General features: G+C 35.2%; 1 protein-coding gene across 3 annotated transcripts in view; it reads right to left on the bottom strand.

Moving 5' to 3' along the window:
• LOC133524830 (uncharacterized) overlaps positions 1 to 20562 on the bottom strand; it is a 467029-nt gene that overhangs the window by 37203 nt on the left and 409264 nt on the right. For all 3 annotated transcript variants that reach the window (XM_061860981.1, XM_061860983.1, XM_061860982.1), the window contains one exon: positions 19206 to 19255. The gene's annotated coding sequence lies outside the window, so the exon portion shown is untranslated. The remainder of the gene's footprint in view (positions 1 to 19205; positions 19256 to 20562) is intronic.

The raw sequence follows: 20562 nt of genomic DNA, 5'->3' as shown, positions 1-20562 counted from the left end.
TTTTAACCCTGAAATCATAAAACTAAAAGGTCCCTAAGCGGATACAATATGCTTACGGTACTTTAAGCCTATTTATCGCCATAACTTCGGTCCTTTTCCGGTGATTATGCGGGGTTCAAGCTTTGGTTTAGCTGGTAAAAAGCTTTGGTTTAAGTATTCTTATCTCCGAAACGTGCAGGATTGTGGATCGATAACGGACCGCGTTTATTTTAAGATTACGGTATGTCGGCTGAGGACTATTGAAAACAGAAGAAGAAATGTGTTGAAGTACCCCATCGTATCAAATGAAACGGCACGATATACTATAATTTTATAAATATTATTATAACAAAAACTATTATTGAATAACATAATTATATCAAAAATCTTAATGCGGTTCATAGAATACATCTACTTACCAAGTTTGAACAGTATAGCTTTTATAGTTTCGGAGAAAAGTGGCTGTGACATAATCGGACAGACAGACGGACATGACGAATCTATAAGGGTTCCGTTTTTTGCCATTTGTCTACGGAACGCTAAAAATGATAGGCCGAAGACTGCCTATAACGTGTGCTCATGGACAAAGCTAAAGTAAATGTCGACGCAACGTGGACTGCAATGGTCGAAAAGCGGACATTCGAAGTTTTTTGCAAAAAACCTTTAAAAAAATGCTATTCTATGCAAAATGGCTTAAGGAACATTAAATGTGGTATACACGTCTTCGAAATAAGGCATATTAAAAACAGAAAATTTAAAATCTGCGTTTTTGTATGTAACCTAAAAAATATATACAGTCAATTTTTAAATGCTAAACTGTGATCCGAGGGTCAAAAATATATATACGCGAATTCCCTTGATACAATAAGTACATATAACCCTGGCAGCTTGGACCGCCAAACATTTTACACTATAGCACGTAGTAAAAGAATATCCGCAGGGGAGGTGTTTGTGTGGCAAATGCGTTATATCCGGGAAAGAGAGCTTGTTTTTGTTTTAAATTTGTACACGCCTTTTCCAATATATTAAAAACTGTCCTAGTCAATATACCTACAACAGCAAGAAACAAGACGATTAATAATTAAAGTTTGTAATAAAGATTTAATGCGTTTTATTGTATTGTATACTTTATTCCACCCACAACTACCGTAAGGTAGGCCATGCTAAATAATTTGACACAGAAAAAAAAATAAGCAAGGGAAAGTTAACCCTAGTGGGGAAAAAAGTTGACAGACCCATAGAAAATTCTAGTAATAAAATACGAATTTCTCAAAAAAAATCCTCATTATGTTTAACAACAGGTATGTACTTGGTGTTAAATCTTCGATAGTGCTCTTATTATTATGAAAGCTCTTTAGTTTATGTTGCAGCCATTATAGATAGCAAGTCGAGTAATCGGTAGGGTTGACACTTCTAAATACCACTGCCCTCTTATCCCTTTCGGACAGCTATCGATTTGCAGTACCCTAGGGACTACTGACCTCTACAAATCTTTCAGGGTCAAGGTTTGTAAGGTTTTGATTCAGCTTTAATGTTAATAATATTATCTAATCATTATATAGTTTAAGTTACTTAATTCTTTGGAATAACAATTAAGATGACCCAAATAAATAATAATATATTTTATATTTTTTACATTTTTTTACAGGTCTGAGCCGTGCACGCACACATCACGCAAGTAGTGTGCCCTCTCCCATAAGGATCTGTATAATAGGATCGCAATTGTGTCATGATCAATAATCCTATTAGGTAACTACCTCATAGGATAGGAGTAGTTTAGGTCATAATTAAGTGTGTTAGACCTAAGTTGTATTTCTATTATAATTTCTCAATTTTTTGTCATGAAATGTTTATGCAATAAAGTTTTTATCTATGTATCTATTACAACGTGCACGTGTAGGTACGTCGTAGCGCACGCATCTGCGTGCACGGGCCAATGTGTTGAAGTCGTCGCCGAATCAGAATCATTTATTTTAACATACACAAGAATAGATTTGTTGTACATTCTACGTTAAAAATATATATACATAAGCTGTTACAGTTGTTATAATTCTATTGTTTTTGTTTTTGTTTTGTCTTGTGTCGGAGGCCAAGTCTCATTTTGGGTCGCTGAGCCAACGGAGTAAGTAAGTTAGTAAGTTTTTGTTTTTCTTAAGTAAAATGCTAAAATGCAATGTCATCGAAAGATAATATATGTACCTATACGAACATGTTATATTGTAAGCAAAACATCCTGTGGAAGAGCGGTGTTCTCTTAACACAAGTATCTTAAATACTTACAAAGAGGCACCAGCACAGCTACTGTAAACCTAATCTTAGTTACTGATTAAAATTATTTTTATTATAATAATAAATACATAAATAAATAAATATTAAAGGACATTATTACACAAATTGACTAAGTCCCACAGTAAGCTCAATAAGGCTTGTGTTGAGGGTACTTACACAACGATATATATAATATATAAATATTTATAAATACTTAAATAGATAGAAAACACCCATGACTCAGGAACAAATATCTATGCTCATCACACGAACAAATGCCCTTACCAGGATTTGAACCCGGGACCATCATTTTTATTTATTTTATTATTATATTTTGCTAGAACATTACACAAATGGCACAATTTGTCATGTCAGTAGATAGTTACATGAATGCATGTTCTGCCACAATTGGCATGCAGAACTTATACTTAAATTTCTATAACTAATAATTCTATAATTCGGAAGCTACGAAAATTATTATTATACAAATTTAAATAAAATATTATTATTAGTCATACCATTTCTGGAAATATTCCTGCAAGGAGTAATAAGATCTGTTTAGTAAATAAAATTATAGCCTTTTTGTGAATTCATTTAAATTATTGCATTGTTTTATGTCATTACATAAAAAATTGAAAAAAAATGATTCCATTGTACTCACTTCTTTTAAAATGTACCTATATAATTATTTGATTTTGGTAAAATTATATCATTGTTATTTCTTAAGGCATGTAATCTGTTATTGGATTTAATTATTAAATATGCTAACCAAGAAGATGTATAATGAAATGACGGTCATTATCTTATGTTTAACAAAATCTTACGTTTAGCGAAGGTGTAAACACCTTATATAGATAGGTAAGTATGTATGTATGGGTATTCATATTCATCGGTATTTTCAACCGATTTTCCTACTTTTAGAAAATTTAAGATTGAGAAAATTTATCAGCAAAGATAAACTGCCATAAAGGTCATATTATATACCAGTCCCTGTCAATAAAATTAAAATTTAATAAGATTAAGCGTATAACGATAACTATTACGACTGTAAAATATGTAAATACAATTAACGATAAATAATCACCAAATAGTAAATACCACTGAATCGCATCATATTTCATCTAAATGCTACGCGGCTGGTATGCATTTAATAATAATGCGGTGGATTTGCAATTAACAAGAGTCGAGCAACTATAGTTATATATTAGAGGTACAGTAATACTAAAGCTGCAGCCAAGACGCTTATAAACCATTGGAGATTTATAGGTATTTTTCACCACACCAGCTCGTAAAGGCTCTCTTGATTGTTCGAAAACAGATGAGAAAAGGGCATTTTATCCACAAGAGCGCCAAAGTAATTTGATGCAAATTTTCAGTTGTTTCCTTATGTTGGCTGGTAGTTACTGTTGTTGAGTGTAAAGCCACCTTAATATATAGTGTGACACCGCCTTAACAAAATAGTCGCTGACAGCTATGACATTTAGCCCGGGCCACTTTCGCTATTGACAGCTACACGGACTGCATCTCGCTCCCTTACTAAATTAGTAACTATTTTTAAGTAAAGGATTTCTTTAAAATATGCCATCATTGAAGACTAGAAGTCGTTTTATTCAAGAACAATACAGTTATATTATGGTCTTAAATGATTTGGATTTTATATTGTTTGACGTTTTATAGTGAATATTTTTGTCGCATTGGTGTGGTGAAAAATGTTGTGTTTCAATCAGTCGCAAAATTTGTTTAACTCCCGTGCCTTGAAAGCCTCGCAAGTCTCGCAACTCTCAAGATTCCACTTTTCGAACCACTTGCTATGCTCGTGGTTCAATTTTAGAATCTTTAGCACGAGCGGTTAAACAATAACTTTACCCCCCCGTAAAACAAATGACTATTATTTATATATTGTTGGGAAACAGCGAAATTTTAGGTTGGAAACATTATTTCCACTGACTGTCTTTTACTTTAAATGACTAGAAATTATATTTCAAGATTTGTCCTGAACTAATTATCAAACATTGTAATGTAACAAAAGCTTGTTAACTTAAAATCTCCCAAGAGCATACCTTAATCCTTAAAATACCGACAGCACATACAAAGCATACGCAAGCTGACTGCTAAATGTGTTTGATTTGGTAAACAAACTATTATGCGAACTATTGCGTGAATACAAGATGGCGTGTGTGGTAAATAAAATGGCCGCCTTCCTAATAAATAACCGAGGCGTGCGTTTACCGTCTGTCTACAGCATAACAACGCCTACATATGTGTATCGTCGTAAATAATAGCAATATATCTAAAGAACACGGGTCACGGATTGACAATTAAGTAGTAAAGCTTACAATAGCTGGATTGATTATTTCAGAAAATGGTGCCTAACGGCCCGATTCCAAAATTGATTAAGACACGTTTAAGATCTTGGAAAGATCCATAACTAAACTAAACGGCCCTATTCTTCGAACAAAAACGTCACTTTTGACACTGATACGTCAGTTCCATATCGTATCTAGTACCTATGGTGAGTAGAGGTAAGAAGCACAATCTCTTATGGGATAACTGTTGCAAAAGTGTCCAGCTGGCAGCTGTAAATAATAGTTCGAAATCTCTCCGGTGGCACTAGGGTAGCACAAGGACATAACATAAACTTAGACGTTATTGATGGAGTGAAGTGGGCTGTCAGTGATTTCAATATTTTTATCAAAGTCAAAAATTTGTTCGCGATGTATAGTGACGCAACCTATGTAAGGTTTTTTGATGGAAACTTTTCATGTTGTTCTCCTTTACTTTTATCCTTCATAGTATCTAGAGCAAATTTTGACGTATATTAAAGTTCGAATCAGACCAAAAGTAACGAACACAATACAAAATAAATTATTAACGACAGAAAAATTCACGGCAGAAAGAAAATAAAACCGTCTTACATTTCATGAATAGTTAAATCATACCTGACGCCGTCAAAGTGCTCCATAAATATGTAAACGTTATTTGATATCTCCCGCGAATAATATGACATTGATGGAGGACAACTGCCTTGCGAGCCAAAGTGACGTATGTTAATTTTTATGCATGCTGGTTATATTTTATTTATAATTTATTGGCTTAATAGGTATAAGTATATATCTTTTTACGTGTGAGGAGTCAAATATAAAAATAATATTTCACCAACGCACGTAAAGGGTAAGCCTTTATTAGGTACTCGTATTTAAAAACTGATAAAAAGTTGTATTTTATCCACAAGAGTGGCAAAGTGACTTGATGCAAATAGTTGATACTTCATGTTTGCTGGTGGAATTGACTTTTAAGTGATGAATTGATGATTTTGAATGGTTGATGATTTTGTGTTTCACTCGGTAACAAAATTTGTTTAACTCTAGTGCCTTTCTTTAGACCTTCGCAACGCTCAAGATTACCCTTCTCGAACCAAATTTGGAATATTTCGCTTGCTCGGGTATCAATATTAACACGAAAAGTTAAACAACAACTTATCTCCCTGCAAACCAACAATATTAAATAACTATTGTATTCTATATGTTAAAACTAACTTACTTTAATTTATAATGACACTTGTTACGTTACGAGTAATGAATGTTATTTTTTTCACAAAATTGTTTTTTTTTTTTATAATACGTCGGTGGCAAACAAGCATACTGCCCGCCTGATGGTAAGCAGTATCCGTAGCCTATGTACGCCTGCAACTCCAGAGGAGTTACATGCGCGTTGCCGACCCACAACAATATTTAATTATAATTCTGATTTACTCTCGCATGCTAGAAAAAATCACGAACATAGGTCTAAAACGCACTTTTAATTTTTTTAACAATTTGTGCATAATAGCTAAAAGTGTGACCGCGGCCGGCAAAACGTCCCACTTTGTCGCTTACTATAAGGACGAAATTGCTTGTATCTTTATACGAATACCCTGTCAAGGCGTCCTTATGGCAAGCGACGTGGGACGTTTTGCCGGCCGTGGTCACAAATATAAAAATTGCTTCTAAAAATGAGGAACTCTGCGACTTTTTCTTTTCCAAAACTTACATCAAATTAAAATCGAACTCGGCGATTACTTTTTTTTTCAAAACTTAAAAAAAATTAAAATTCAAAAACCTGATATCCGCGGTCCCGAGCACGTAAATCTATCTCACTCACACTTACGCTCAGTTAGAGTGAGAGAAGATCACGAACCGACGGCACTTAAGGCCCTATAGGAAATTCTAAAGTTGCCCTATAGTCGCTGTGTCTCTTCTTTAGGGTTCCGTAGCCAAATGGCAAAAAACGGAACCCTTATTCGTCATGATTCGTCATGTCCGTCTGTCTGTCCGATTCTGTCACAGCCACTTTTTTCCGAAACTATAAAAGCTATACTGTTCAAACTTGGTAAGTAGATGTATTCTATGAACCGCATTATGATGTTTACACAAAAATAGAAAAAAAAAAAACAATAAATTTTGGGGGTTCCCCGTACTTAGAACTGAAACTCAAAAAATCTTTTTTCATTAAACCCATACCTGTGGGGTATCTATGGATAGGTCTTCAAAAATGATATTTAGGTTTCTAATATCATTTTTTTCTAAACTGAATAGTTTGCGCGAGAGACACTTCCAAAGTGAAAAAAATGTGTGTCCCCCCCGCCCTGTAACTTCTAAAATAACAGAATGAAAAATCTAAAAAAAATATATGATATACATTACCATGCAAACTTCCACCGAAAATTGGTTTGAACCAGATCTAGTCAGTAGTTTTTTTTAATACGTCATAAATGGTACGGAACCCTTCATGAGCGAGTCCGACTCGCACTTGGCCGCTTTTTTTACTACTTGACTAATTTGGATCATCTTTAAATGTATAAATCAAAGTTTTTTAATGGTATCAGACGATTCGGTTTATTTTGAGGATCATGTCTAAATAGAACCCATAACATTAAAGCAATGCAAATTTCAGAAACAACAGTTAAATTCTGACAATCACACACAACGCACAGAACGCCCCTTACGTGACCATGACGTCACAGTCACGATCATGAAGTCGTCTTAAAGAATGTAACTAAGTACAAGAAAATTTCTATTTTGACGGTAAAATATTGCGTTTATACTTATATACTTGATGCTCCATTTTTATTGCAATAAAATGTTAGGAATCGAATGGTACCTTTTTAATTATGGAAGTTAGAAAAACTTAAATTTGGAAACTTTGAGGTATTGTATTATTTTTTTATTTGAAAAAGGTAAGCAAATGACCACGTCAATCTCACCTGATGGTAAGTGCCGATGCAGTCTAGGATGGAACATGCTTACCTAAAAGATGTCTATTCACTCTCGATTTCAAAAGATCCAATTTATAGTGGACTGGGAATAGTTCTTTTATAATTTCCGTATTTTTTTAGTATCCAATTTAACATGTGTTATCACATTTGTCATTGTGAAAAAGTACGAAATGATACGAAAATCAAAAGCCTTGACCGAATCTGTATATATTTTCATTCCACAAACTTTAGCAACTTTTTTTGTTAAAAAGTATTTGATTATTAGTACATTACTATAGAGGCTGGGAAACGAGGTCGGATGGGGATACGCAGCCGGCAACCCCGTTTCCCGCCGAGATTTGTATAGTGCTTTTCTCAAACTTGCAATGTTAAAAAATGTGTAGTCAATTTATTTTATTAGTAGGTTTACACAGCTAAAAACAAATTACGAATCAACGACTATTTGATAGTTGAATGGGAAGACGTTGTATCACAATTTGACGTTAAAAACAAACGAAGATTGCTTTATCTATATCTACCGTCTATATCTACTTGGCCGGCAACCCTTTGTTTTCTGGCCTCTATAGTAATGTCCTATTACTGCTACGAGAGCTACGTACTAATCTATATTAATACATATTACAGACTTATGGCAGATAGAAATTTATTAGTTAGGTACATTAATGATATAAGTTAGGTACTCATTTAGCACATTAGTTACATCGAAACTCTAAACTCGATAATCTAAACTTTGTGATTGATGATATTAATTTCGTGTGACTTAATAAATCAAAAATTGAGGTTTAGGCCAACTTCGCAAACGGACTAGCTCGACTATTAGACTCCGTGGGTTCAGGTTCTTCTCTCACTCTCACAGAGCGTAAGCTAGAACGAGACGGCTGTGAGTGCTCGGGATCGCGGATTATTACTCGTAACTCAAGAAAATTAATGTAATCAGGAGAGATAATTCGTGTAGCTTTGTAAATTGGTACAGTTATACCTTGCGGTATCCAGAGGAATATAATAAAAGTCCTCGGGAGTGGGGGTTGTGCTGAGGGTGTTGGAGGGGTCGAAGGTGCTCTTTTACAGCTATTTTCTCATATCTCGAATATCTGCTCGAATAGCATTATACCTATTAAAAAAAAGTTTTTGCATCAAATTTCCTACAAAATTGGTCATAATTATTTTTATTCTACGATCAATACTAAATAGGAGCTACAGGATGTTTAAGTTAACAAAGAGATAACAATTAGATGATTTAAGAAGACATCGGCTTTTGCGTACCTAGTTGTCCATCATAACTCAAATTTTTAGTTTAGAATAAGCAAGCTTAGTCACTTGCTGACCAATAATAAAAAAACCGGCCAAGAGCATGTCGGGCCATGCAAAATGTGAAAAAGGTACCATACGCATTTTTAGAAGCAATTGTCATATTTATGCGTAAAAATTGTTACAAATTTTTAAATTTTATATTATGTTCGTGATTTTTTTTCTATTGAGCTGAAGTCACAAAATCAGGTTTCGAATCGATGAAGTTAGTAAAGAAAGGCTTCAAGATTGCTATTCAAATTTTTGGCAACCATATTAAGATCTAAAAAAGCGCTACGGTTTTTCAAAAATTTGCTGGCTGAATCTGCACATTAATGTAGGAGTAATCCGGGAGAACTGGCTAAATTAGACCAATTTTGGAATTTCAGTTGAAATTTGCGCTAATAAATCGATGAGTGATTAACGACTGGACAAACGGAAATTCAATAAAGCATTAGGAGCTTAGCGGTAAGGAGTGATATCGAACCAAAACTCGAACTATGATTTATATTTACTAGATAGATAGATAGAAGACTTTTTATTGGCACACCTCAGTAAAAGAAAAACAATTGATTAATGATAGAGGCAGACATCGGGCGGTCTTATCGCTAAAGAGCGATCTTACTAGTTACCTTATGATGAACGAAAACTTTGCGAAGAAAGCAGACTCATAGGACTCGAAGGCCTATTTTCTTTTCTGGGTCAAATGGTCGTCGTTTTCATAAGAAGTACTGCCTGCGCCAATTCTTGAGATTACCCATTATTCCCCATGGAATCCCTTTAAACGCAAATACGCTAAGATGTAGAAAAGGAATAGAAAATTACAATTGTATTTTAAGCGGTATTTTATTATAAGTCTTTAACCTGGGCAAGTGTACCGGATTGCCCTTAATTTGAGGGCTTACCGCGGAAAACCGCAAAATTCGTGCGATAGAAAGCCAGATAAAGTAATTCCGATTTTTGGTTTTCGCGATAGGCCCTTAGAAATATAATTAATTTGTGCGATAAATATACCTAAAAATATCTAAACTTTAGCACGTTAAAAAATTTAAAGATATAACTCGGATACCTAACGCAGTGTAACAGACTGACATCTACATTTATTTATTTACTCTCTTAGAAATTATTGAATTTGTTTGGAGTGAATTTCGCGCATAATATTCGCACTTGTAATGTGACAGTGGCATCCGGTGACATCTGGCGGTGAATGACTGAACTAGCAGGTAGTTTACTCATGATAATATTGCATAGTACAATATTTGTTTATAATATATTTTTCAATATAAATTCTTAAGTAATGTTTATTGAATAATCGATTAAACACAATAAACTACTTCGTAAGCTTTTAATTTATTTATGTTATCTTTAGAGATGCCATCTGTTGTAAGGCAGATCAATCTAAATACGCGGGAATAAAAGTGACCAATCATAGACGAGGATAGAAAATATTATCCAATCAAAACTCTGCATTCTGGTTGGGCTTAGGAGTAGGATTAACATGGCGGTTGAGGGGTTCTCATGGGGGAACGAGGTTATTTAAGGAACTGCAAAGTGGATTCGTGATCTTTTGCCTTCAGCAGAGCGTCGAGACAAGAAGGAATCCTGTGAGTGTTAGGTTGTAAGAAAACCATGTGTCTAAACTTGTTTGCAGATACGTCTATTAGCGGCCATCTCCAGGAGATATGAAAAGAACAGCGACTGCAATGGGCGACGCGCGGGTCGTATTGACTTGAACCATGGTTGTGAAGAACTGTGTGAGCCTACCACGGGCAGCTGCCGAAAGGGCTACATTTCACGAGCATCGGGTCTTAAAGGTTCTTAATTTGTCACTGTGAGTGGCAAATCATAAGAAAATCGTGTATTAGAACTTATTCGCAGATACGAGTATAAGCTGCCACCTTCGTTAGAAGCTTAGCGTGTGGATACGGCCAACATGGGCGGGAAGCTGTAGGAGCTTCATCCGGACCATGGGCGTGTTGAAAAACACAAAACCATCATGGGTCAGCTGCCAAACAACTACGTGTTACGATGCGGTAATTTCATATACCTACTTAATTATTTGCATATCATTTTATATCTTGAGGAAACCTAAAATACATATTTCGTTCATTCATAGGCTCCAATGTTTGCTTAATATCAGTAAGATTGTAGGCTTGGTTGATACCAACGAGTTGCCTATAAATAAAATCATTATTTCTATATATGAATAGCGGGTAGGTTGAATAGATCGCGTTGGGTACCCTTCATTGTGGAACGAGATGACAATTCTTGTGCTCTGTGAATGTAAGTTGGATTCTTATACGAGAGTGTTATTCTAACTACGACGTCAAAATGGATTGAGATATTTAATTTCATTTGTTCAGTGAATTCCTAAATCGTGTATATGCTTTTTAAATATAATCAATTTTGAAGATAGGTAAATCAGTGTTCGTGTGTGATATGATTATAGGATAGGTAGATGCATTCAATTACGATAAGTACTTGATTTGAGTTGTGAAATCATTAGCAAATAATTGAAGGTGTTTAGTAGTAAACGAGCGCGTTTATTATTGTGGATTAACCGTTTACGAAAAGAAGTGGAACGTATGTATTTTCCATGTTTTAATTCAATGGCAAGGGTGGAATGTGTCTCGATTTAGATATAGATGGCATAAGTAGATGTATTCAATTAGGTTGATAAATAACTTTAGTTGGGTTACACTCGGCGGTCATTTCTTTATCGTTTTATGTAAGTTTAGCCGTCAATATCAGTCATTATTACCATATATAGTATAACACGTAAAGTCAACGAACGGTGTAGGTAATTTAATTCATGAAATGTTTTAACATATATTTAAAATTATTTATTTCTGAATTCTCGGTTCATGTACGAGGAATACCGAGTCCTGTCAGCGGATCCTAAGGGCACCTGCTTCGTGTCTCGCCATCAATTCCTGGGGTGTTCTGCCTTCGAGAGCTTCAACGCTTCAAATCAAGATGCGGACCTCGCAGATGTGGGCGAAGGTGAAGATTCACTCCGGTGCAAGCTAGTAGACACGGTGCGTTGGTTCTGAGTTATATGTTATCTCAATCTTGACCTGACATATCTATATATCACATACTTTCATGTTTCAGTGTTAGTGAATTACAGCACTTTGTTTGAAAATGTAGGTTGATAGGTTGAGTGTATTAATTATGATGTAATACATAATTCACCTTTTACAATACTACAAAAATAATTGGTTGTGTAATTATTTGTGCGCGCGTATATAGGTACACGGCCACGTTTGTTTAATTAGCAACCAAGTTCATAAACTAGATTGATATAATTGTTTGGTGAATGAGTTTTACAAAATACTTATTTATTTAGAATGTTATACAAATGGCTAATGACGTAATATTTTGTCGCAATACATTATAGGTTTTATTCAATGACTTCTTACAGTAGCTTAATTACTGTGGCTACTGTTATAGGTATTCTGTACGACACTAAGTTTAGATCCTTTGACTTCCACTATATAGTTTGATTATCATAATTGAAATGATTCCTTTGAATGCCTAGTTATCATTGTTCATATAGATACTTAGCTTTATATATTCCGCAGGGCGTAAATGTTTAATTCGATTAGAATATTAAGCACTATTTTTGTCTCAATTTCCGGTTCACGGCGGTTGCGGAGCGAGTCTAGTTCCATCAGCGGCTTTCGAGTGGCTCGGTGTCTCCGAGCATCCTCATCGGTACCTGATCAACCCCACTGCCACGGGCGCCCAGATGCAAGACCTACCTTCTACATGAAGAGGCTGGCTGCACTACGCCGCATCTGTATCTCACGCCTGCACATTGTATCCAGTGCGCCGTCCATTTGCGTGGAACGAGAATTGATCCTGCCTTGCCTTGTCTTCTCATCATGATGTGAGAGCATCGAAGCCCCATCAAGCAGATCTTAATACCTAGCGGTGACGTAACCTTTCAATAAATTATACAAAAGGTTTTAATTTCATAGTCTAGTTATGATAGGAGTATACAAGCGGTTTAAATAATATTCACGATTCCTAACTGCTTAATTATTTGTAGGTAGATAACTGATGCCTATTTGATACTTATTTTATGATCATGATTCCGTTTTATAGGTACATACCTAAGTATATTACGTATGTCGAAATGTTATTGTGGGTGTATATATTTTGATAATTTGGTATATAGTATGATCTGTATTTGCCAATGTATTATACCTGCCCTAATTTATTTGTCATATTGAATCAAATCATATGACGAGAATGTGGTTATTACATTTTGGATTATGTCCAATTGAGAGGATATTATATATATTTACTAATCAATTGTAGTTGTTGAAACCTGTCACAATGGTTTTATAAGTGGCTGTTTTAACAATGCGGCTTTTGGTTATGTTTGGGATTGTCGTTGCATTTGATTGATCCCAGTTATGACTAAAGGTATCAAATCCTAAACCGACTGGCTTTTAATTTAATTAACAGTTGTACTCTTTGCGTGACGTTGCATATGATAATTTAGTAAAATGGCTGATCTCATGATATTAGGGGCAACGCTTATATCATTGTCTTGTATATTTTCGTTCTTGGTCACTCATGTCGTTTATTTACTATTATCCCGGTTTCAGTACTTGATAGTCTGAACCTTACGTGTAATATTCCATTAGGCTACATGCCTCAGGTACTGCAGACGGTGCAAGGTCCAAGTGACTTACCTATGGAAACATTTCACGTGGGATTTGCGGCTTGACATATTAGGGAGTTGTCCATAGAGCGGTGTATGCATGATAATTTTATGAGATTCAAAAGGTTGCCTTATAGTTGACTGCAACCAGCTATTTTATTTTACAGTATATTAAGGTGATAAAGTTGTGTGAAGCCAGACTACACCCCGTCGATCCTACCTAATTTTATAGCGTATTTATGAATGTGTTATCATAAGTACTAATATATCTTTACTTATATTTGATCAAAAGGTATCAAATCTTAATCCAACTGGCTTTTAATTTAATTAACAGTCTTACTCTTTGCGTGACGTTGCATATGATAATTTAGTAAAATGGCTGATCTCTTGATATTAGGGGCAACGCTTATATCATTGTCTTGTATATTTTCGTTCTTGGTCACTCATGTCATTTATTTACTATTATCCCGGTTTCAGTACTTGATAGTCTGAACCTTACGTGTGATATTCCATTAGGCTACATGCCTCAGGTACTGCAGACGGTGCAAGGTCCAAGTGACTTACCTATGGAAACATTTCACGTGGGATTTGCAGCTTGACATATTAGGGAGTTGTCCATAGAGCGGCGTATGCATGATAATTTTATGAGATCCAAAAGGTTGCCTTATAGTTGACTGCAACCAGCTATTTTACAGTATACTAATTAAAGTAATACAGTTGTGGGAAGCCAGACTTCACCCGGTCGATCTTTATAACACATTTATGAATACGTTATCAATACGTCAATCACAACATAAGTGCTAACATATCTTTATTTATATCTGAGCACATTAGTAAACCTTATATATTATTAATAGAACTTGCTACAACTACTTGTTTCATAATTTTCTTTATCTTAAAGTAGGAATATTTTGATCTCATGATGTTTCCCACAATGGCATTTTATAGGAAGAAGGTAGAGTTTATTATAGTAGTCTTGTAAATAGTATTCAATAATTTTGATAGGATTTTATAATTTCCTATTGGTTCAATGCACTTAAAATAGTGTTTCATTTTATTGACATGGTTTATATTCGTCTTTCTTTAAGAACGGATATGTTTTGTGCTTGTTGGAACATATTTCAGATTTTATTTTATCATGTAACATGTCTCACACCTCAGAGAGCTTGGGTTGTTATTTATCATGATGATGGTCTATATTTACCACTAAATGATCACGCCATACCTAATTTAAATGAGGTTTTAATTTGACTTTATCTGTGACATATTTTGTTATGTTTGTGTACAGGTTAAATTGGGCAGTCAGGTTTTTGTTCCGTCTTGTTTTCCTGACTTAGGTATTTGGCCCTAGCAATCAAGGCGGTATATCCGAATGGGTCCTAATCAGACTTCATTGGATATAGAGCTCATAAATTATTGAATCATACTCAATCAATTTTAATGCAATAAATCAAATTTATTAGCATTTAATACCTTGTTTATTTTATACTTCATCCCCTATAGCCTAGACCCTTATTTACTAAATTTCAGTATAACTTTCCAAAGGTTTCAATAGAGTTGAGGAAAGTAACAGTATTTCAGCTTACAAAGTTTTTGTAGTAGAGTTTAGTCAGGCTAAGACATTACAATTTGGTGCCGTGACCAGGATATTAACTTATTAATTTTATTTTCGTGCCTTATAAGGCACAATTTGATGTTCGTGCAATGGTCTGGGGTCGAAAGTGAGACATGTTCTTTATCTGTTACAGCAGTTTCTGTAAATTAAAAATATCGAGGGCTGGGTGGTCAAATCCGATAACTAGCAAAATATGAATTTTGAGATAATCAAATTTGAAAGTTTAAGGTCCTGTAAATTTGGATGCTGAGGGAATTACTTCAAAATTGTGTTTAATATGAAAACTACCATTATTACTTTATGACTTGAAGACTAACGCACATCCTTAAAACCCACCATTTCTCTTTAATTTCAAAATTACTTTCAACAGAGAACAACTTATCGGGTTTTGATTTCAATAATATTACATCTTGCGGAGTTACAGGGTTTTATTGGAAGTTTCGAATATGAAAGTTTAAGGACCTGTAAATTTGGATGCTACAGGAATTACTTTAAAAAACTGCTTAAAATTAAAACTCCTATTATTACTTTATGACTTGAAGACTAACGAACATCTCTAAAATCCACAATTCCTCTTTTATTTCAAAATAACTTTCAACACGGAACTACTTATCGGGTTCTGATTTAAATTAATATTTCATCTTGCGGACTTAGAGGGTTTTATTTAAAGTTTTACTGCCAGTTTTATCACAAAATAGTCTTGAAAATTTAATCGGATTCACAACTATCACAATAAGTTGGTTCTACCTCGTTCACAGATGCTAAACCACGAATCCAGGGGGGAATTCTTCTGGAATAATACCTTCGTTACACATCGTTTCCAAGTCTTTTTTCTTTGCTTTACTTATTGGCAAGTGATTGTCGTACAATGAATCAATATCCATCGGGTACTCATTACTGGCCACAGAAGGTGGATTAGAGCGTGCTCGTTTTCTTGTTTTCGGAGTATTGATTGTAGGGGTTATGCCCATAATTAGAAAGTCGTCAGTGAGATCATAGCTGAAAAAGATTTTGTATTTTTCTTCTTTTACATACTTCATCATTGTTGTCGTCTAAATGTAAATTGTCGGCCAATTTAGTTAAGTTTTTCATGTATTTGTATTTAAATTATTTCACTTTATAGTTTTCTATTAGGTATTTTTTCCGTTGCCCATCATCAGTATTAATGTGTTTAATCTGTTTTCTTCTCGCTTGTTTGAATGTATTTTTCTAGTCCGATATGCTGTTAATAGAAACATTTTTAGCTGCATTTTCTATGGCTGCGTGCATCGAGTCAACCTCCATGTAGGTATGTCCACTTTCTAAAAACTTTTGCTCGATGGTATCTAGATGCTCGGGATTTTGAACGGCCCAGAGAAGTAGCGCAGAAATGTTAAATATTTACGTGTTTTGGTATACATTCTGACAGGTAGTAATATAGACATGTGCCTATTTCACAGCTTCCCTTTTTTCCATTAATTTCAGACCAGCACAGACAGTAAGCTACATTTGGCAATCTCGCTTCATAAATAGTAAAGTTATACAATACTAGCTTCCCCATTAATTTAATCAAAACACACCCTCTCTCTCTCACACACACACGCGCACACAGACGCACACGCACACGCACACGCGCACGCACGCACACACACACACACACACACACACACACACACACCCGCGCGCACACGATCTCCCTGTGACTGGCCTGAACGTACGGTCTATTGTGAGTGATCTTTTAAGGTACCTACTTCTGTAGATCAGCATTTCTATTGGTGTAGGTATTAGACCAGGGCCATAACTAAACTACCCAGTCGGCCTATGCCACAACGAGTTGTCGACAAAGCGGCAGTCGACCAGGCGTTACCCGGCCCAGACTTGAACGTAAGTGAGTAATTGTAAAATAAACGGGTCAGAAAACTTCCTGATGAAAATAAATCAGCCATATGGACAAACTTTTTCATCTCGTTTGCAATGTCCATTTGATTTTCAAGTCCGCTGATGAGTTTCCATCGCTGTGTTCCCTTATTTGAGGTGAACCTATAAAATGCAATAACAACGAAAACAATAAAACGCTTTACCCTTAGAATAGAATGACAAAGCGTATTTATAGGGTTTTATGCAAAAATATTTTTAATGGCCTGGCTCTAGAGCTAAAACCCTATAAGACGAAATGTTTTTTATATCACAACATACACCTTGTATACGTCACACGTAGTTCTAAATTTTAAAAACGTTTGCTCGAGTTATCGGGTTCGACCGCCTGGGTCTATTATTAGTGAGTAGGTAGGTATGGCACTTACTTGGTTTAAAATCAGGTTTAGACTTTGTGTCCGCTTCCTTAATATTATCAGTAGAAGAAGTACCGGTCGTTATTGTACCTCTAGACATAAAATATTACACAAATAAGAATAATTGACAACAAATAACAATCGTTGTTGGGTTTTACTACGAAGACCTTGAAATTCATCATTACTGTTAAAAAAATGTACCTACTTTCGTGTAGAAATCATTTTCCAATTAAAACAAATAACGATCATGTTAAATAGACACTAAGAGTTAACTGCTAAATGCCATTACTTAAAACAAATAACGTATTATGAAAGAATACGTACATATACGTTTGCCATTGACATGAGGTTATAAAAACAAATACAAATATTTACCTGATTTCGTGCCTCCTTGAAGAGCTACATTGACTATCTATCTTGATCGATAACTCATTTTCACTAATTTAACAACTTTCACTTGAGTATCATCACATTAAACTGTTTATACGATTTTTATTTTATATTTTTTCAACGAATACAAAGTGCTGCGCGGGAGTGGTAAACCTAACTGACGACACAATGACGTTTCGGCTCTGGGCTCGAGTACGATAAGCCCAGTTATTGGGTTTTAACCTATAACTTTTGAGAGAGTGTTGCCGTCTTAAAAAAAATGAAAAGAAGTTAAATTGCTTTAGCTATGGCTTTGTATTTGTATTTTAAAGGAGAAATCATATACTTATACTAAAATGGTTTTACTATAAAAAAAGTGCGATACTTTTAAAAACTTTTTGCTATTAATATCTTATAAGTTAATATAACTGTTCTTACCAGAACATAAAATAGTCAATGTGACCATGAAAATTACATGCTTAATTCCTATACATGCAGCTATCCAGTTTTTCCATTGGAAGTCTTACAAAATGTGGCACTTATTGCTACTTACATGATTTTATCTTAAAAAACTATTCAACAAATTCGAGAGTTATTCGATTACTGCATTATTAAACACGTAGAAGGAGTATTAAATCACGAAATTGGCATTGACCACTAGAAAGAGCTTGAAAAGTACTGTATGAAACTGTATTTAACTCAAATATGTAATTTTTTCGACTTATCGGGTTTGACCACCCAGCCCTCGATATACAATATTATTCTTTTTTACAATCAATCTTCATAGTATCGTCGTCTGTCTAAAGTTGAGGTTTGTTTGGTACGTTCCAAGCTTTTATCAAAAAATTAATTTAAAACAATAATGCGTACTAGTAGCATTAATTCAATTCAATTCAATTCAATTTATTTTTATTTCGGACCATGTCCATAGTGTTAGTATACATTCCCTTAATCCTATGTTAGTTAACTACTATACTAGCTCATAATGAATTATACACCAAGCCTCTGGATCCCATATGTATTCCCTCCCAGTGTTTCCAGAAGGCGCAAGCAGGCGATTCTAACACTAGGCGCAAGAGGCTGCTGGAACTGTCCCGCACGCGACGCATCAGGGAGGCAGTCCTTTTGCGTATTATTGCACCAAAGCAATCAGTGCGCGCCTCCGCGAACATACCTGACGCGCTACAAAAGCGAGGCAGTCCCAACAACATCCTGAACCCATTGTTATACTGGACGCGCAGGGCATTGAGGGCCCTTTTAGTATAATTTGTCCACAGACTGCACGTGTAAAAGGTCTGGCAAAACGCTTTAAATAGCGTTATTTTGACATTCCTATTACATCGTGCAAACCTGCGAGACAACATATTACAACGTACCGCCAATGCCCTGCGCTCCCTCTCTATATCTACGTCGTCCTGGAGATTATCGGTCACCCAGTGTAATGGGTAGTACAAAAAATATTGATAGGTAAAAAAATATTTAGCTTACCATGAAAGAAGCTGAGTGATTCGTCAACAGGATGCGTTGCGCATGTTTATCTGAAAAAAAAAAGGAAAAATAATTAAAAAAATGCTAATGTAACTTGAATAACAAACTAATAAAACGCAAGTCTAGTAAGGCCAAATACCGGCCATGAGGTAAGACCGTCTACAAGCACTTTCGTCGCTTCTAACTCATGCGTTTGTACACATACTCCACTTACAGAAGATCAGTAGAGCAGACGGTATGAAGATCTTCCTTTCTGTGTGTGAGCAAAGTACGAGAGCTGTTACCCTATATCGGTCTTCCCAACCAAAAAAATGTTATATGCTGGAGGCCGATTTTTGAATTTCGATCGCTCGATTTCGTTTTTTCTCTTTAATACTATCTCCACTACTAGGCATTTTAAATTCTTATAATGGAATTGAAAACGAGAGTGCTCAATACCACTAAATTCCCAATTTCTACCTCTCGCTTTTCAAAATTACGCCGTTTTCCACGGGTTTTCGAGTGACGAAATCGAGCGCTCGAAATTCAAAAATCGGTCTCAAGTCTTCTGCACATTGTTCCTTTTTTACAAATTATAAAATTCATTAAATAACATTGAAATTGACGTATACGCACAAACCTACAAAGCGCATTTTTATAAAATACTACTTCAACAATGATGAGGCATACGAGGCATGGAGATTGTAGGTTTTTACTATTTATACTACGTCGGTGGCAAACAAGCATACGGCCCGCCTGATGGTAAGCAAACCCCCCCCCCCCCCTCGTTGAGCTCTGGCCACTCTGGCTGGCTCTGGAGACTCAGGTGCTAATATAAACTTTATTCTAAAACGCAATGTATTGCGAATTTGTTATGTTCAAAGCGTGGCAAGCAACGTCAATTACAATAATTTGATGAAATTTGTATGAAAAACAGGAATACTAAGGACTTCATAATTTTTGAACTTTTGAACAAAAGTTTTACCGTTTGAAGAGTACAAAATATGTTTTAGATATTTGCTCGTGTTACAGGAAACACCTGGTATATTGTTACAACCTTTACAACTGGACATTTGGTCCCATTCATAATCAAATGCGTAATTTATCTTTCACCTTCACAATCCTAAACCTTATGTAATTCAAATAAGGACATAGTCCAACAAATTCAACAAGATCCCACAAAGTGGCTGTACCTTCAAGTAATTGTCAGTTGATGTATTTATGGTGTAGGTTCGAAGCTCGGCCGTGATTTATTTTGCGCTGGGAAGGACTTTTTCACTAAAATGTACTCTGGTAAATGGTATTGTATTTGGCACGCCCCTGGACACTTTTACGAGGCTCATAAATTTAAAGATTTTTCGGGTACCTACTATGTCTA

Source organism: Cydia pomonella, chromosome 14 (assembly GCF_033807575.1).
Source record: "Cydia pomonella isolate Wapato2018A chromosome 14, ilCydPomo1, whole genome shotgun sequence".
In the NCBI taxonomy this organism is placed as follows: Eukaryota; Metazoa; Arthropoda; class Insecta; order Lepidoptera; family Tortricidae; genus Cydia; species Cydia pomonella.
The sequence above is the reverse complement of the archived record's forward strand: the minus strand, read 5'-3'. Positions and strand labels throughout refer to the sequence as shown.